General features: G+C 44.7%; 1 protein-coding gene across 4 annotated transcripts in view; it reads left to right on the forward strand.

The window, feature by feature from the left end:
• The window catches only part of Slc23a2 (solute carrier family 23 member 2), a 102,729-nt gene that overhangs the window by 32,052 nt on the left and 55,089 nt on the right, over positions 1 to 15,588 (forward strand). The window contains exon 1 of one of the 4 annotated variants that reach the window (XM_048455369.3): positions 9,520 to 9,655. The exons of the other annotated variants lie outside the window; for them this stretch is intronic. The gene's annotated coding sequence lies outside the window, so the exon portion shown is untranslated. Of the gene's footprint in view, positions 1 to 9,519; positions 9,656 to 15,588 lie in introns of those variants that run through there. 4 annotated transcript variants of the gene reach the window in all.

A 15,588-nucleotide genomic window follows, 5' to 3' on the forward strand; every position in this document is an offset into this window, starting at 1 on the left:
TCGTTGTTTTGGGGATTCTGAGATAGAGGCAGTGTCCATGGCTGTGCATGGGAATGCCAACACTGCATTATTTATTTAAGGGACTTACCTTTGGCTTGTGTTTTGATTTGGAGGGGTTTGTAGAAACAGTTCATGTTGGAAACCATACTTAGAGTAATTAGCTTGTTTGATGATGATGATTGGTTTTTCAAGACAAAGAGTTTCTTTGTGAAACAGTCCTGGCTGCCCTGGAACTCACCCTGTACACCAGGCTGTCCTCGAACTCAAGAGTTTGGCCTGCCTCTGCCTCCTGAATACTGGGATTAAAGGCATGCACCACCACCGTCCAGTTTGTTTATCCGTTTTTGAGACAGGGTCTGGAACTCACTATGTAAACTCAGACTAGCTTTGGACTCAGAGATCTGCCTGTCTCTACCTCCCAAATACTGGGATTAAAGGCATGAACTACCACACCTGGCCTTGTACCTCTTGATCTCTCTTCCTGAGATGATTGCCGAGAGCTCTGAAACTCAGGATTTCCAAAGTGTGTTCTGTTTGCAGAAGGCTCTCAAGTCCTCTGACCTGTAAGGGATAGTCTTCTTTCCCTTTGCTCTGTGTGCTGTGGTTAGGCTGTTGCGTACCATACTTGGAGACTCTTCATCCCCTCCACGTAGACTTTCCTGAGAACGTTCTTCCTAGGATTCTAGTCAATCTATACAACTGGCTCCGAGTCCTTGGGTTTTACTCATGGTGTAGCTTGTGTGTGTGTGTTTTCTCTTATTCACTCCAGACTGTCCAGTTACATGAGACATGGCTTCCGGTATGGTCCATTCTGACCTCAGAGCACAGACCACCATCACAGTCAGGAGTCTGTGAATGACTCATCTCATTCTATTTGCCAGTGCCGAACCCGAGATGCTAAGCTCTTCCTAAACGTACAGACTTTTTGTCTCTGAGAGCAAGAGATGACAACACAGCCCTTCGCTTCACAGCTGAGAACACCTGCTGCGTTTGGGGGCCAGGAGCATGATTGAGGTCCATTGTAGAAATAGCTAGGACCACAGATGCAAAATGATGTGGGTATCAGCTCTACTGACAGTTTTCAACAGTGAGGGGAGCGTTCTTGTTCTATCAGTGTCTGTGCCAAGACCTTACAGCCTCTGGGATTTTGTTTTGGGTTTAGTCTGTGTGCTGTTGACGCCACCCTCTTACTTTCTTACTATCAAACATGTTATATAAAAATGTTGTACTGTTTATAGTTTGATTCTTAGCAACAAGACAATTAAATATTTACCAAAGAAATTGGGTAGTTTCAAGAACCCATGTAAACAATGCTGGTGACTTGTACAAGAAGAAAGGTAAGAAGAAAGATGGCCAGTTGTGTAATGGTTGCCATGACAGAGATTACAGGCAGGTCAGGACTTTTCAGCTGGGGATAAATGTTTTTAAATCAGACAGCTGATGCTGGATTAAGACCAACTGTTTATATAAATGAGTTGTTCCCTGCCTTTCTCCATGGTGTGGAAAATGCCTCTAGTGTGTTCATTTAGTCTTTTTAGTGATCATCCCTTTTGGAAGACAGGCATTATTTTGTTTTAGGTTTGCTGGACAGCCTGAAGTTTAGCAGTTCCTTTTCTGCAGTTTCCCTGTGGCCTAGTGTTTTGTTAGCTTTTCTGTGCAGGTCCAAGCTCCTAGAAGAGCTCCTTTCTCCTTTAACAGAAGCTTGTTATGTTAGCTCCTCACACGTAGTTTCTTTCCTCTTCTAGCCTTGTGTGAAAGCTCAGGCTAACACATCTACTACCTCCATTCAGACGATTATAGATAGCAGTTAGAGCAGCCACTCTCAACCTGTGGGTTTCAACTTTTTTGGGGGGTGTGTGTCACATCTAATAGCCTGCATATAAAATATTTACACTGACTCATAACAGTAGCAAAATTACAGTTTATGAAGTAGCAATGAAATAATTTTATGGCTGGGGTCACTACAACGTGAGGAACTGTATTAAAGGGTCCCAGCATTAGGAAGGGTGAGAATCACTGAGTTAGAGGCTTTGGTGATATATGAACTAAGATGGGGTTATTCCTTTGTGTGCATATGTATGTATGTGTAAATCAAGTTATCAGAAGATTATGTACTGTGGTGGCTTGAATGAGAATGGCACCCATAGGCTCATATGTCTGAGCACTTGGTTCCCATTATAGAACCATTTGGAAGGATTAGGTGTGTGGCTTTATTGGAGGTGTGTCAGGGGTGGGTTTCGAGATTTCAAAAGACTGCCATTCTGTTGCTCCTTCTCTGCCTCTTAGCTGCAGTTTAAAATGTAAGCACTCAGCTGTTCCTGCCACTGCTTTGCCATCATGGACTCTAATCCTCTGAAGCCATAAGCCCAGTAAAATGCCTTCTTTTATGAGTTGCCTTGGTCCTGGTGTTTTGTCAAGGCAAAGAAAGTAATTGAGACATATACTCTTTGTAAAGACTTATTTTATGGTGCATGCATGAGTGTGTCTGTGTTTGCTGGCATGTATGTATGTATGTATGTATGTATGTGCAACACATGCATGTCTGGTGTCTGCAGAGGTCAGAAGAGGGCATCAGATCCCCTGGAACTGGAATTATGGATGGTTGTGAAATGTCACGTGGGTACTGGGAACTGAATTCAGATCCTCTGCAAGAGCAACAAATGCTCTTACCTGCTGAGTCATCTCTCTGGCTCCCTACTCTCTCTTTCCCATTTTTTTCTTTTTCTTTTTTGTTTTATTTTTCAAGACAGGGGTTGTCTGTATAACCTTGGCTGTCCTCAAACTAGCTCTGTAGACTAGGCTGGCCTTGAACCCACAAAGATCTGCCCACCTCTGCCTTCTGAGTGCTGGGATTAAAGGCATGGGCCACCACACATTTTTCTCTAAAAAGTTATTTTACTTACGTGTGTGTTGTAGGAGAGTCTAGGGACTCTGGAGGCCAGAGGTTGTGGATCCCTCGGGAACTAGAAGTGGATGTGAATTATTCTTTAAGGGTGCTGGAATCTGCCCTCTGGTCTTTTAGGTCAGTGCCCACTCAGCCATGGAGCCGTCTTTCCAGCCCCAGAGAGTACATGCTTTAACATGGGTCACGATCACATTGTTGTGTGCTCTGAGATAGCGTTTTATTTTCTCATTTTCAGTATGTACGTTCTTGAGATAAATTATGCAATTATAATAGAAGCAAAACAAACTGATTTTTGCTCTCCTGTTGACCCACACTGCAGTTGCTGCTGCACATGCTCAGTGGGGAAGGACTCAGGGCCCCGTGTGAATGCTGGTTCCCGCTCTCCCTCCTGCCCAGTGCCACCCAGGACACGGCGGTGGGTCATGAGCAAAGGAGGCTGTTCCTGTGGCTGAGGTTTGTTTCCACCTTGTGACCTGAGTTCTTTAGGTGCTTGCAGGCACATATTCACAGCCATCAGTGGCCCGCTCCAAGTGCCAGTGGAGACAGTTTAATAATAAGTCTGATAGCCAAGGTGAACAGTGAACCCATTCTTCTCTGCCAGACACTGGCCCTTCACCATGGACCTTCCATCCGTCCCACTGAAGGAAAAACCCAGCTTTTCCTCACCACACCCCCAGGTTTGTTGGGATTTTGTCAGTTCTGCCCAGGTTTCATTTCTACATTTATTTTAAATATGAGGTTTCTTTGCTTTTGAAATATGACCATTATAATTTACTTAAATATTCAATATTTGTTGGGCTGGGGATATAGCTTAGTAGTGCTTGCATGGTATGTGTGAATCCTAGTGCTGTGGGGGTGAGGGGACTATAAAGTTTCTTCATTTATTTCCACTGTGCTGGGCTTGGACCTGAGGCCCCAGAAGGACTAAGCAGCCACTTTACACTCCCAGCCTTCAGATTGCTTTGTGTATAAAATGTGTCTGTACGTGTGTGGATGGGGGTAGTTTGGGTTTTAATATGCCCAGAGAATGAAACAGAAACTTTTCAGTCTGTCCCACGCTCTTTTTAAATACACTTGCTTTAGTCCTGGATGGTCCTTGCAGCTAGCAGGCCGAGAAAGCCACGAGAAGGGGTGATCCCCCCAACCCCTGCCAGTCCCACTGTCCAGAGCTGGGTGTGTCTAGCTAGCTTCATGATATACTGGAAAATTTTGGCTGTGTAGCTCTTTGTTCAGCTTCAGAGCCTAGGTACTAGCTGAATTTTTAATTGAATGAGACATAAGGATTTGCCTGTTGATAAGACAGGAATTGCTCCACGAGTCAGAAACCAGTAGTCAAAAGTAAGTTGGGTACAAAATCAATGTATTTTAATTCTGTTTTGTATGTTAGAAATTTCCAAAATAAAATTTCTTTAACTTGTTTTCAGTGTGGGAATTCATCCCAGGTCTTACACATGCCCGACTCTCTACCTAAACCCTGGCTTCTGCTCTGGAAAATTTTGTATTTCATACTTTTTTTTTAAGCCTTTATACCAGGACCAGTTGATTATTATGACACTAGAGGGCGCTGGTAGGTAATGGGTTTGCTTTGCTTTCAGTGCTTACAGCTTCTCCCCTCTCTTCAAGGAGCCAGCCTAGATTTTTGTTCATATGGTAATCTCAAATCTCTCATGTTCTCAGGTTAATAGGACCAGAGCACGGAAATGTCAGTATTGTAACGTTTGTTTGGAAAGTTACAGTCAAACCATACTTTAGTATTTTTTTTTTAATTTAAAATTTTAATTAGCACACAAAATAACAGTTTCCCATGGCAGTTCATTCATACTGACTTTTGATTGTGTCATCCAGATGCTCCTGCAGGTCATCTCCCAGTCCCCACCTGTCTGCACCCTCCTGCCCAGCAGTCACTTCTTTTGGTTTTTCGAGACAGGTTTTCTCTGTGACTATGGAGCCTGTCCTGGAACTAGCTCTTGTAGACCAGGCTGGACTCGAACTCCCAGAGATTCACCTGCCTCTGCCTCCCAAGTGCTGGGATTAAAGATGTGTGCCACCACTGCCCAGCAGTCACTTCAATTTTTCAAATCACAGGTGGTCTTTTATCTTTCTACCTCTGTTCTTTACCCCCACCCCCCCGCCATGGGCCCTTTTCTAGTTTCCTGACCTGTACATACACTTAATAATACTTATGTTTAAAATTGGAAGTAATGTACCTTGTTTGTCTTACCTCCCTTGGTATGCTTTCTAGTTTAATTCCTAAAAGGAAAACAACAACAAAAAACCCATTACATTAATAAAATGAGATATTTTCAAGTATATAGTTATTTCTTTTAAAAATGCATTTTCTGTGTATGCATATATGTGTGCACACATGCATGTGGAGGCCAGAGAACAACCTTGGGTGCTATCTACAAGACTGCTATTTCCTTTGAGATAGCGGTCTCTCTCTGGTCTGCAACTCACCAGTCAGGCTAAACTAGCTGTCCAACAAGCCCTAGGAATCTTCCTCTGTCCACCTCCCTGGCAGCTGGGGTCACAACCGCTCACCACCATGCCTGGCCTTTTACCTTTTAAATGGGTTTTGAGGATCCAGTTTGGGCTTCAAGTTCACAGAGCTAGCCCTTTACCAGCAAAGTTATTTCTCTAGTGTCTCAAATTCTGGTTATTTCCCCAGCCCCAACCCCCTTTTTTTGAGACTAATTCCGACAGATTCTTTTGTTGTATTTGTCCACGTTTAGTGTTTTGTTTTCTCTTATTTCTGTCTTGAATTTAACCGTACATAGTTGCTAAGAATGGAGCTGCTCACTTGCCTCTTACCATGTAGAGAGAGACATGAGTGGAGTTTTAAATCTGCATAGACTTTAGTGGCATGGGGCTCACCGCACAGGAGTGGAGAGTAGCAGACACTGCTGGATGCCCATCACCCTCAGCACTGTGCACTGTGGGTCCAGCTCACAGGAAGTGTGAGGAGGTGTGTGAGTTCATTCCAGTTAGGCCATAGGAGAATTTGGGTTCATTTATCATCTCTCGGCTTCTCTGTAGTGCCATTTTAGTGGTTTTGTTTTGTTTTTAAATTTGTGCTTTAAAATAACTATTTTTAAAAATTATGTGTTTTCAGGTGCCCACAGAGATCAGAAGGGCATCAGATGATGTGACCCTGGAGTTGGGGTGGCTGTGAACCCTCTCTCCTGATGCTGGGAACCGAAGCAGTGTGTGCTCTTAGCCCTGGAGCCATCTTTCCAGCCCGTGTTTATTTGTTGAATATGCATTTATTCTCATTTCTATTTAGGTGTCTGTATGAGTATACGGCATGTGAATGCAGGTTCCCGTGGAGGCTAGAAGGCAGCAGGACACCCCCTGGAGATGAGTGACAGGTGGTAGTGAGCCTCCATGTGGGTGCTGGGAGCCAGATCCGGGTAACTTTGTAAGCAATGAGCATTCTCAACCTCTGAGGTTTCTTATTTTTACATTGTTAGCCAGTCTTTATAGTTATTTTGTATCTTTTTGGTATTGTTTTAGTCGTTTTTTGTTTTGTTTTTTTGAGACAGGGTTCTCTGTAGCTTTGGAGCCTGTCCTGCAACTCACTCTGTAGACCAGGCTGACTTTGAACTCAGATCCACCTGACTCTGCTTCCCGAGGGTTGGGATTAAAGGTGTGCGCCACCACTGTCCAGCCACTTGTTTTAGTCCTTTTATTGCTGTGATAAAACACCGTGACTAAATGCTGCTTGGGGAAGAGAGGGCTTATTTCAGCACAGCCTATCATTCAGTGAAGTCAGGACAGGAACTCAATCTGGGCAGGAACCTGGAGGCAGGAGCTGGTGCAGAGGCCATGAAGTAGTGCTGCTTATTGGCTTGCTTATTATGGACTGCTCAGTTTGCTTTCTTACAGGTTCCAGGACCACCTGGCCTGGGTTGGCCTCACCTACAGTGGGTGGAGCCCTTCCATGTCAATCATCAACCAAGAAAATGCAAATGCCATACACATTTGCATACAGGCCAACCTTATGCCAACTTTTCTCGTTAAGATTTGCTCTTCCTAGACATCTAGGTGTGTTGACAACACCAGCCAGGACAGGCATTATAATTTGGTACTGAGAGATACAGAGGCTGCTTTTGAGGGCATTTACAAATCTTTCCTGTGACGTGACTCACGGTCATTTCCCACAAATGATCCCTGATCATTGGGGATGAAGCCCTATTTTTTTTTTTAACTGTGCACAGGTCCCTCCTGTTGATGTTAATTTAACTCCATTCCCTACATTGGCAGATTCCTACATGCTGCAAGGCTAGGAGAGTCCCTTGCTTGTCTCCCCACCCTCTTGGTGGTAAATAGATACAATTCAGTGTAGACCATTGACCTACATTTAATAGGTTATGAGTTTTATTTCATTGACAGACTACAAGCTTATGAATTTGATATTTTAGCAGTGTCAAGTGACTCTGACTTTGTTCTTTTGTTTTGATACAGTGTCTTTAGTATGGAGCCCTGGCTGTAGTGGGACTCCTTGGCTTCTGTTTTAGGCTGGGTATCTGAAAAATGTCTCATTTGACCTTTGCACACGGAGGCCACCTGACCCGGGCATGCAGCTCTAACCTTCCACAGCTTAGGCTCATGCTTACTGGCTTGTGGCATTTCATATCATGAAATTTGGGGGCAATGCTAGTAAATATCGTCATACTGCACTTAGTAAAGGAGGCGGCTTCTGAGGTGCATCTCTAGGAAACATGGTTGTTTGCATTTCATAGAGGTTACCACCCTAGCGTTACTTTCAGACATGCTGGCTGAATGACATTGGTACCGTTGTGTGTGAGGTCTTTCTCTGGCCAAAAGTTGGTATGTGTGATAAAACTAAATGTGAAAGCAGACGTTGTGTCCCTGGCCTGTCTCTCTTTCATCGTTCGGTTGTCCTGACACAGGTTCTCCTCTGACTTTCTGGCCTTTCTCGTTTTCAGAACAGCTTAGCCAGTATCTTTCAACACTGTATCTTAGGTTTATCTATTGGTCCCATTTTTGTTGCTTAAAGATTTATTTAGTTTTACGCTTAGAAGTGTTTTGCCTGCATGCATGTATGCACATCATTTGTGCAGTGATCACAGGGGAATGTTTTGCCTGCATGCATGTATGAACGTCACAGGTGCAGTGATCACAGAGGCCAGAAAGAGGGCGCTGGACTGCTTAGGACTGGAGTTACAGGTGATGGTGAGCCACCGTGTGGGTACTGGCAACTGAATTCTGGTCCCTTACGAGAACAGTGCTCTTAACCGTGGAGCCATCTCTACAGCCCGATTTCTCTTTTCTGTTCTTGGAATTTCTCTAGATCCCTACAGTTCATCCTCTCTGAGATCCTCAAAGCATTCTGATGGGTGCTCAGCTCCTTGAGTGTTTTGACCGTCAGATGGTGGACACATGGGAATTGTCCTTTTAGGCAGTGTACTTCCATCCTGAGCCTTTACAGTTCTTCTCCACCCTGTTTCCAGATATCTTCTCCGCTGGTCTCCCCCAGTTCCTCAAGGTCGTGTGAATGAGTGGCGCTCTCAGCTGCTTTTCTCCCCATTCTCTCTTCACCCTCACTCTCAGCTGCTTTTCTCCCCATTCTCTCTTCACCCTCACTCTCGGTGGCTTTTCTCCCCGTTCTCTCTTCACCCTCACTCTCAGCTGCTTTTCTCCCCATTCTCTCTTCACCCTCACTCTCAGCTGCTTTTCTCCCCATTCTCTCTTCACCCTCACTCTCGGTGGCTTTTCTCCCCATTCTCTCTTCACCCTCACTCTCGGTGGCTTTTCTCCCCGTTCTCTCTTCACCCTCACTCTCGGTGGCTTTTCTCCCCGTTCTTTGTCTATCCTCACTTTTGGTGACTTTCTCCCGGTTCTGTCTATTCCCAGGGCCTCTCTTCTCAGGTGTCCAGTGGTGCTGGCAGAGCTGATCCTGCCTCCCTGCTTCTCACCTGGGTCTGGTCTTCCTCGGGTGTGGGGAAGTGCAGTCTGTTGTAAGGGAGATGGAGATAGATGCTTGCACATCCCAGAGCGGACCTGCCCCCGCCCCACTCTGTGCCTGCCCTGGGATGGAGTCAGGAGTAGGGAGGACTGCATGGCTGCCTGTGTGGCCTTTTCCTCTTCAAGGACTGTACATTTAGAGCCTGTCTACCAGACACCCAGAGACTCAAGTTGTGTGGTTTGCTCTTCAGTGTTCATTTTTGTTGACTTTGCTTATGTTTAATGATGGGGTCCTACCTTGACATCACTGAAATTCTTTGAGTTTTGCAATCTGATGTCTTTGGGCTCCTGACTGGGGAAAAGAAAAATTGCCAGTGAATAAAATTAATCTCCTTTTCACTGAGCTGGCAGCAACATGGGCAGACTTGCTCATCTGAACTGTTTGAAAAGATAGATTTTAATTTCTCTTCTTTGTTTGGGTTTGAGAAATACAATCCCAGCAGCTGCTGGGGTTCTATAATAGAATATCCAGATTGCTCTGAAGAAGCCTGCTGCAACACTGATTTTAAGACCGTAATAGAGGCTTGCAGTGACTGTTCGTGGCCAGGCGGTGGCTGTTGTGTAATACAAGTAACATTTCTGAGGAGGTGTGGTTAGTTATACAATTTTGGCCAGCTCATGTGGGTTATAAGAGCTGAAATTACTTCAGCACCTAAAAGCGGCTCCTGCTGCATCCCAGGACAGTCACAGCACTGCACAGGTGTGGTGGGTTCTGCACGGACTGCAGGACAGTTTGGTAGACAGATCGAGGCTCCATTAAAGGTATGACCATTATTTGGTACAGAAGCTCAGCTTTGGGGGATGAGTTCTGAGGCTTTCTGGACTGTGTGTCTGAACATGTCTATAACATGTCTATGTCTGTTTCTGTGTGTGCATTTGTGACCGTGTATGTACCTGTGTGGAGTATGTCTGGCCATGTGCCTGGTTTTCTGTGAGTGCTCACATACACGCAGAGACACAGAGTGGCGTGTGTGTGTGTGTGTGTGTGTGTGTGTGTGAGAGAGAGAGAGAGAGAGAGAGAGAGAGAGAGAGAGAGAGAGATATTTTTTAGGTGGGTGAGTAGTTTCTAGTTCAAGTCTACGCAGCTGTGTTACTAGAAAATGTCCAGTCTTTCTCAGTGTTGCCAGGCATTATTTAAATATTGGCACCTGAACATAGCATTTCTGCAGCTCTTAGAAGGCCATGCCCCTGTTACACTTGTGAGAGAGTAAGGGCAGAACACCCAGGCTGTGTGCACCAGTGCAGTATCAGCCCACTTCAGAAGCTTTGCTTCCTTCCTCTATGTCCAGCTTGGGTTCCTGTCTGTTTTCCTTTTTACAGCCTTTTTGGGCTATGGAGAAAGGAATGCAAACAACAGATTTCACAAAGATCTGGGGCCTCTTTATAATGGAGTACTTCATTTCTTTAATCCTTGTAAGATTTTTAGATTTGGTCGAGTACAGAAAAAGAATATTTGGTTGAGTACAGAAAAAAAAAATCATGATCTCTGTGGTGTCTGACTCTTAAGTGATTACAGTTTCAGTGTTAGGTAGATCTTGTTTTGTTATTACTATTATTATTGACATAGGATCTTGTAATGTTGCCATGGCTGGTCTTGAATTTGCAGCCCTCTTGCCCTAGGTTCTTGAAAGCCTTGATTTAGAATTGTGTGCCACTGGGAAAAGAAATCCCACTTTAAAAGGGAATTTTAAGGAGGAACATTATCCCTTGCAGGGATAAAATGGGCAACATTGTTCTAAGCTCCTGTTTATGGAAGATTAGAGAAAGCCTTGCTTTTCCTATCACCTTATATTGGTTTTAACCTGGGTAAGGATTGTAGTCCCTGCTTAGGTATAATTACACTGTAAACTCTTGTCATCGATCCCTTAGGTGAATTTCCCTGACCTTCTCTAGGGAGAGCCTACAGATAAAAGGGTGACTCTTGGTGAGATGCAGCCGAAGTAGGTGGGCAGAAAATGGTTCTGACAAAGATTTGCAGATGAAGGGGGAAGCAGTTGATCAAGAGAACTAAACAGGCAAAAACCCAGCAAAAGCGGACAGACTGTGAACACGGTGTAAGTAAGTGGAGAGGGGCTTCTGGGATTGTGAGGAGATTTGGCTTTGATGTTTGAGACACAAGGAAAAGATGGGAACATTCCAAAGTGGATTGGTGTGATCCAAAGAGTATCACAGAGAGAGTTCAAGGAAAGAGATGGACAATGTCAGGAATGCTTCTTCTGACACCCAGGGCTCCTCTCAGTGGGGAGCAGAAGTGGAAGGTGACCCCAGAGCTCACTCATGGCCTCCTCTTTAGAGGACAGTGGTGCTGCAAAGAGAGGATGGAGCAGGGAACCCAGCACGGCGGAGCAGGGGGCAGGAATAGCGTCTCCTGGAACTTACTCTAGCTTCCAAGGTCTTTTCCATGTTAGAAAGAGGGGGAGGGCATTGGAGACCTGGAAAAAGAGACAGCTGCCTGTACTTCTTGACAATAAGTCAGGGGCTTGACCTTCCTTGGCTTGTTCCAAAATGACTACCATTCCTCAGAGCTTTGGTTTATTTTGGGGGGGGGGATTGTTTTTTGTTTTTTTTTTTTGTTTTTCCCTTAAAAAATGATTTTACTTTAAATTTTAAATTGTGTGCACATGCTTGCAGTGCCTCTGGAGACCAGAAGAGGGCATCCTAGAGTTGGAGTTGCCCCACATGGGTGCTAGAAATCCAACTCAGGTCTCCTGGCTAATTTTATAATTTAACACAAGCTAGAGTCACTGGAGAGGAGAAATTGAGAAAATGCCTCCTGAAGCCTGGGCAGGCAGGTTTGTAAGACATTTTCTTAATTAGTGATTGATGGGGGAGAGCCTAGCCCATTGTGGCTACTGCCACCCCTGAGCATGTGGTCCTGGGTTCTGTGAGGAAGATTGAGCAAGCCGTAGAGAGCAAGCTAGTAAGCAGCATCCCTCCATGGCCTCTGTGTCACCTATTGCCTCCAGGTTCCTGCCCTGTTTGAGTTCCTGTCCTGATTTCTTTCAGTGATGAATTGTAAACCAAATAAACCCCTTTCTCTTCAGTTTACTTTTGGTCATAGTGTCTCATCACAGCAATAATAGCCCTACCTAGGAGAAGTCCTCTAGAGAAAAAGAAAGTGCAAAGACTTATCTCTAGGAACAGAGCCTACATGGAGCACAATGCCTACTTGTGTTCTCAGAATCCTTGCCCAGTCCACTTTTGCTCTTGGCAAGGACATAACAACCTCAGTCGCTCTTCTTTGGAATAGAGATAGATAGCAACCTTTACCAGAGTTTCTAAGAGGGTTAAAGAACATCCAATTTGCGTCTGAAATGCATCTATTATGTATTCATTTTTTTTTTACCTGTTGTTAACATATAATATAAATTGTGTTGTTTGGGAGAATTGAGAGATGGCTCAGTCCACAAAGTGCTTGCCACACAAGCATGAAAATCTGAATCTGATCCCCATGTGAAAAATTAGCCATGCTGGTACATGTTTCTAGTACTGCTGTTGGTGAGGTAGAGGCGGATGGGTCCTGGGGGCTCACTGGCAAGTCAGTCTAGCCTACTCAGGAGCTCCAGGCCAATGAGAGACCTTGTTTCAAAACACAAGGTGGGCATTTCCTGAGGAATGACACCAAGATTGCCGACACCAAGATTGGCATCTGGCTTCCACACTCACTAGTATGCACACGTTCCCACTATGAACACACTCCATGCACGCCCACACACAGTTAGCTTTCCATAGGCTTCTGTGATGTTTGGCGATCAACATATTGATTTTGTTTGCTTGTTTTCAGGTGCTAGGGATGAAGCTCAGGGCTTGCACATGCCAAGAAAGTACCCTACCGCCAAGCTCCACTCACCCTACATTTATATTTTAATTTTGGTTCTACCTCTCCTCCCCTTCCAGATTCCAGTCACAAGATTTCCCTGAATAAACCCAGAGAACAGCAGTTAAATGTTGTTTTTCTCCATGTGACTAGAATGCCCTTTAGGAAAAGCTGTTTCCCTAAAAACTGAATGCCTTTTATGCCCTTGTCATTGTATGTCTGCCCTGCCTTCTGGGGAAGCTGGGCTGATGCCAGGTGCCATGGAAATGTAGAAAAGGGAGAGACAGTTTAGGAATGCATCTGAGGAGGTGGCCCCCGAGTTCAAACCTGGGAACTAGAGCTAGCATGGTCACTGTGGATGGCAGCTGGAGCTGGGGAGGAATAGCCAGGATGAGGAGGTGAAAAGACACTTTTTTTTAGTGTTTTATTTAAATAGTGTTTGGGATAGCAGTTTCTGCTGGACTCCTCCAGCAGAGTTGGCAGTAAAGCTTCTGATGCGTATAGGTCAGAGATACAGATTGTTGGACTTGGGAGAGGCCAAACATTAGGGTCTGAGTTTGATCTCCTAGAACCCAGGTAAAGAGCTATATGTACAGAAGTCATATGTGACCCAGCGACCCTGGGGCTCAGTGGAAAGCCACTGTAAGTTGAGGTGCTAAAGTCCAGGCTGAGAGCCCTTGTTTCAGAAAAACCAGGCGAAGTGCAATTGAGAAGAAACTATTGTCAGCCTCTGACCTCTAATGCATGCGCACATACATGTATGTGCACACATACAGAGGAAAAATAAGATTGCTGATGGACTTTGTACAAGCTAACAAAATAAGCTCTGTACTGACTTTTTGCTGTTCACAATCTCTACCTCTTTCCCCAGTTGAGCATAAGTGAATGTCTTGACCTCTTGTAGGGTGATGGTCACTTCTCGCAGCACCGCTAGGCCCTGGGAGAATGGCTTCTTCTTCCTCGGGCTCTGACAGAACCTAGTTTCAGAGGTGAAACTTGCCATGAAACCTAGATTCCCCCAGCTTCATCTGCTTCTCTTGAAATGCTCTTTTTCTTTCTCTTTAAAATTTGGGGGACTAGAGAGATGGCTTAGCAGTTTTGTGAACTGGCTGCTCTTCCAGAGGATCCAGGTTAAATTCATAGCATCCAGTGGTAACTCCAGTTCTAGAGGTTCTAATGCCCTCTTCTGGCCTCCATGGCTATTAGACACACACCTGATGTACAGACTTACAAACAAAACACCTATACACATAAAAAATAGCTAAAAAAAAGTAAAATGACTCTTTTCTATAGAGAACAAGTCTGTAAGCCAAGACAGTGACAGGGCTTACCAGTGTCTTAGGGTATAAAGGTAATCCGTTCTGTGAAGTCCCTGGATCCACGCAGGCTTAGTTTTGTGGGAAAGCCTGCTCTTGCTGCTAGTTTGTGGAGAGGCCTCTTGTAGCCAGTGCCAGCTTCCTGCTCTGTGCACTCACTGTGTCAGGCTTTTCTCTGAGTGTGTTATGCTTAGCAGGGGGTGCATCTGGGCACATGACTCTTGCTCCTGTGTCACCACAGAGTTCAGTTACATCAGAGACTTTGAGACTAAAGAAAGCATCATTTATCTCTTCATCTGGGAGACAAGAGGTCTACCACATGGTACTAACTTGTGGAAGACCAGGTTCAGGGCTTTAGCAAGGCCACTGGCTTGCCTGACTGTAATTACCTCACACTAGATGACGCCATGGCCAGGGTCAGAAGAGGGATCACATGGTAAGACTGGAAGCCAGAGTGGAATGCAGGATATGACTTCCATCCTCTGTTATAGCAGCTTTCTTGCAAGAAATAGCTGGGCTTCCAGGAGAACTGCCATTCATCAAAGGCAGAGTCCTCAGTGTCCTCCCATTGGCCCCTACGTAACCATCACATTGAGGACCAATTCTCCAACATAGTCAGAACATCTAAGCCACAGCGCTAGGTTGCCCTTACCTAGTGAGGTATACTCTGAAATTGCTGCTTCTGTTTTTGTAGCCCTGGCTGTCCTGGAATTTACTCTAGACCAGACTGTCCTCGAACTCACAGAGATTCACCTGCACCTGCCTCCTGAGTGCTGAGATTAAAGGCGGACATGATCACCACGCAGCCGTGATTCTTACAATACATAAAACTAAATCACTTCATCAACTCATTTTTCACTGAGAATATATGAGTATCTGTTTCTTCATCATCCTTTATTGAGAGTATTAGAATAGATAACATAGGCAAAAGTGGCTCTTCATCTCATTTAGCTTTAAACAGGACCCGGGCATTTATTGTGCTGTTTGTATTTAGTAGGCGACTGAGGACTAGAAGCCCATCCTGCTTATTCGTACACAGAGGGTTAGGGTTTCTTTTCATTTCTAAGATTGATTTAGAAAGTAAAAACGTTGATATGCATTTGCCCCCTGGTTTTATTCTATTTTCTTATTTATGTTTTGTTTCTGGAAACAGGGTTTCTTTATATATCCTTGGCTATTCTACCTATGTAGACCATACTGACCTCGAACTCAGAGATCCACCTGCTTCTGCCTCCCAAGTGCTGAGATTAAAGCTGTGCGCCACCGCTGCCTGGCTTTGCCCCCTAATTTTATTGGATTTCTCTCTATAATTGTACAATCTATCAGTCTTTTTTTTTTTTTATCATTTTGTTTGTTTGTTTGTTTGAGACAAGGTTTCTCTGTGTAATGTCCCAGCTGACCTGGAACTCGCTCTGTAGACCAGGCTGGCCTCCTGCTTCTGCCTCCCCAGTGCTTTTTTGTTCTTAAATCTTTAATGATAAGCCATGGGTTCCTAGTCCCAATATGTAATCACGTAGTAGGGTTTTTTTTTAAATCTTAGATCTTTCCTTGATTTTGTGAGT

The sequence above is a fragment of the Myodes glareolus genome, chromosome 10, assembly GCF_982192425.1.
Source record: "Myodes glareolus chromosome 10, mMyoGla1.1, whole genome shotgun sequence".
Lineage (NCBI taxonomy): Eukaryota > Metazoa > Chordata > Mammalia > Rodentia > Cricetidae > Myodes > Myodes glareolus.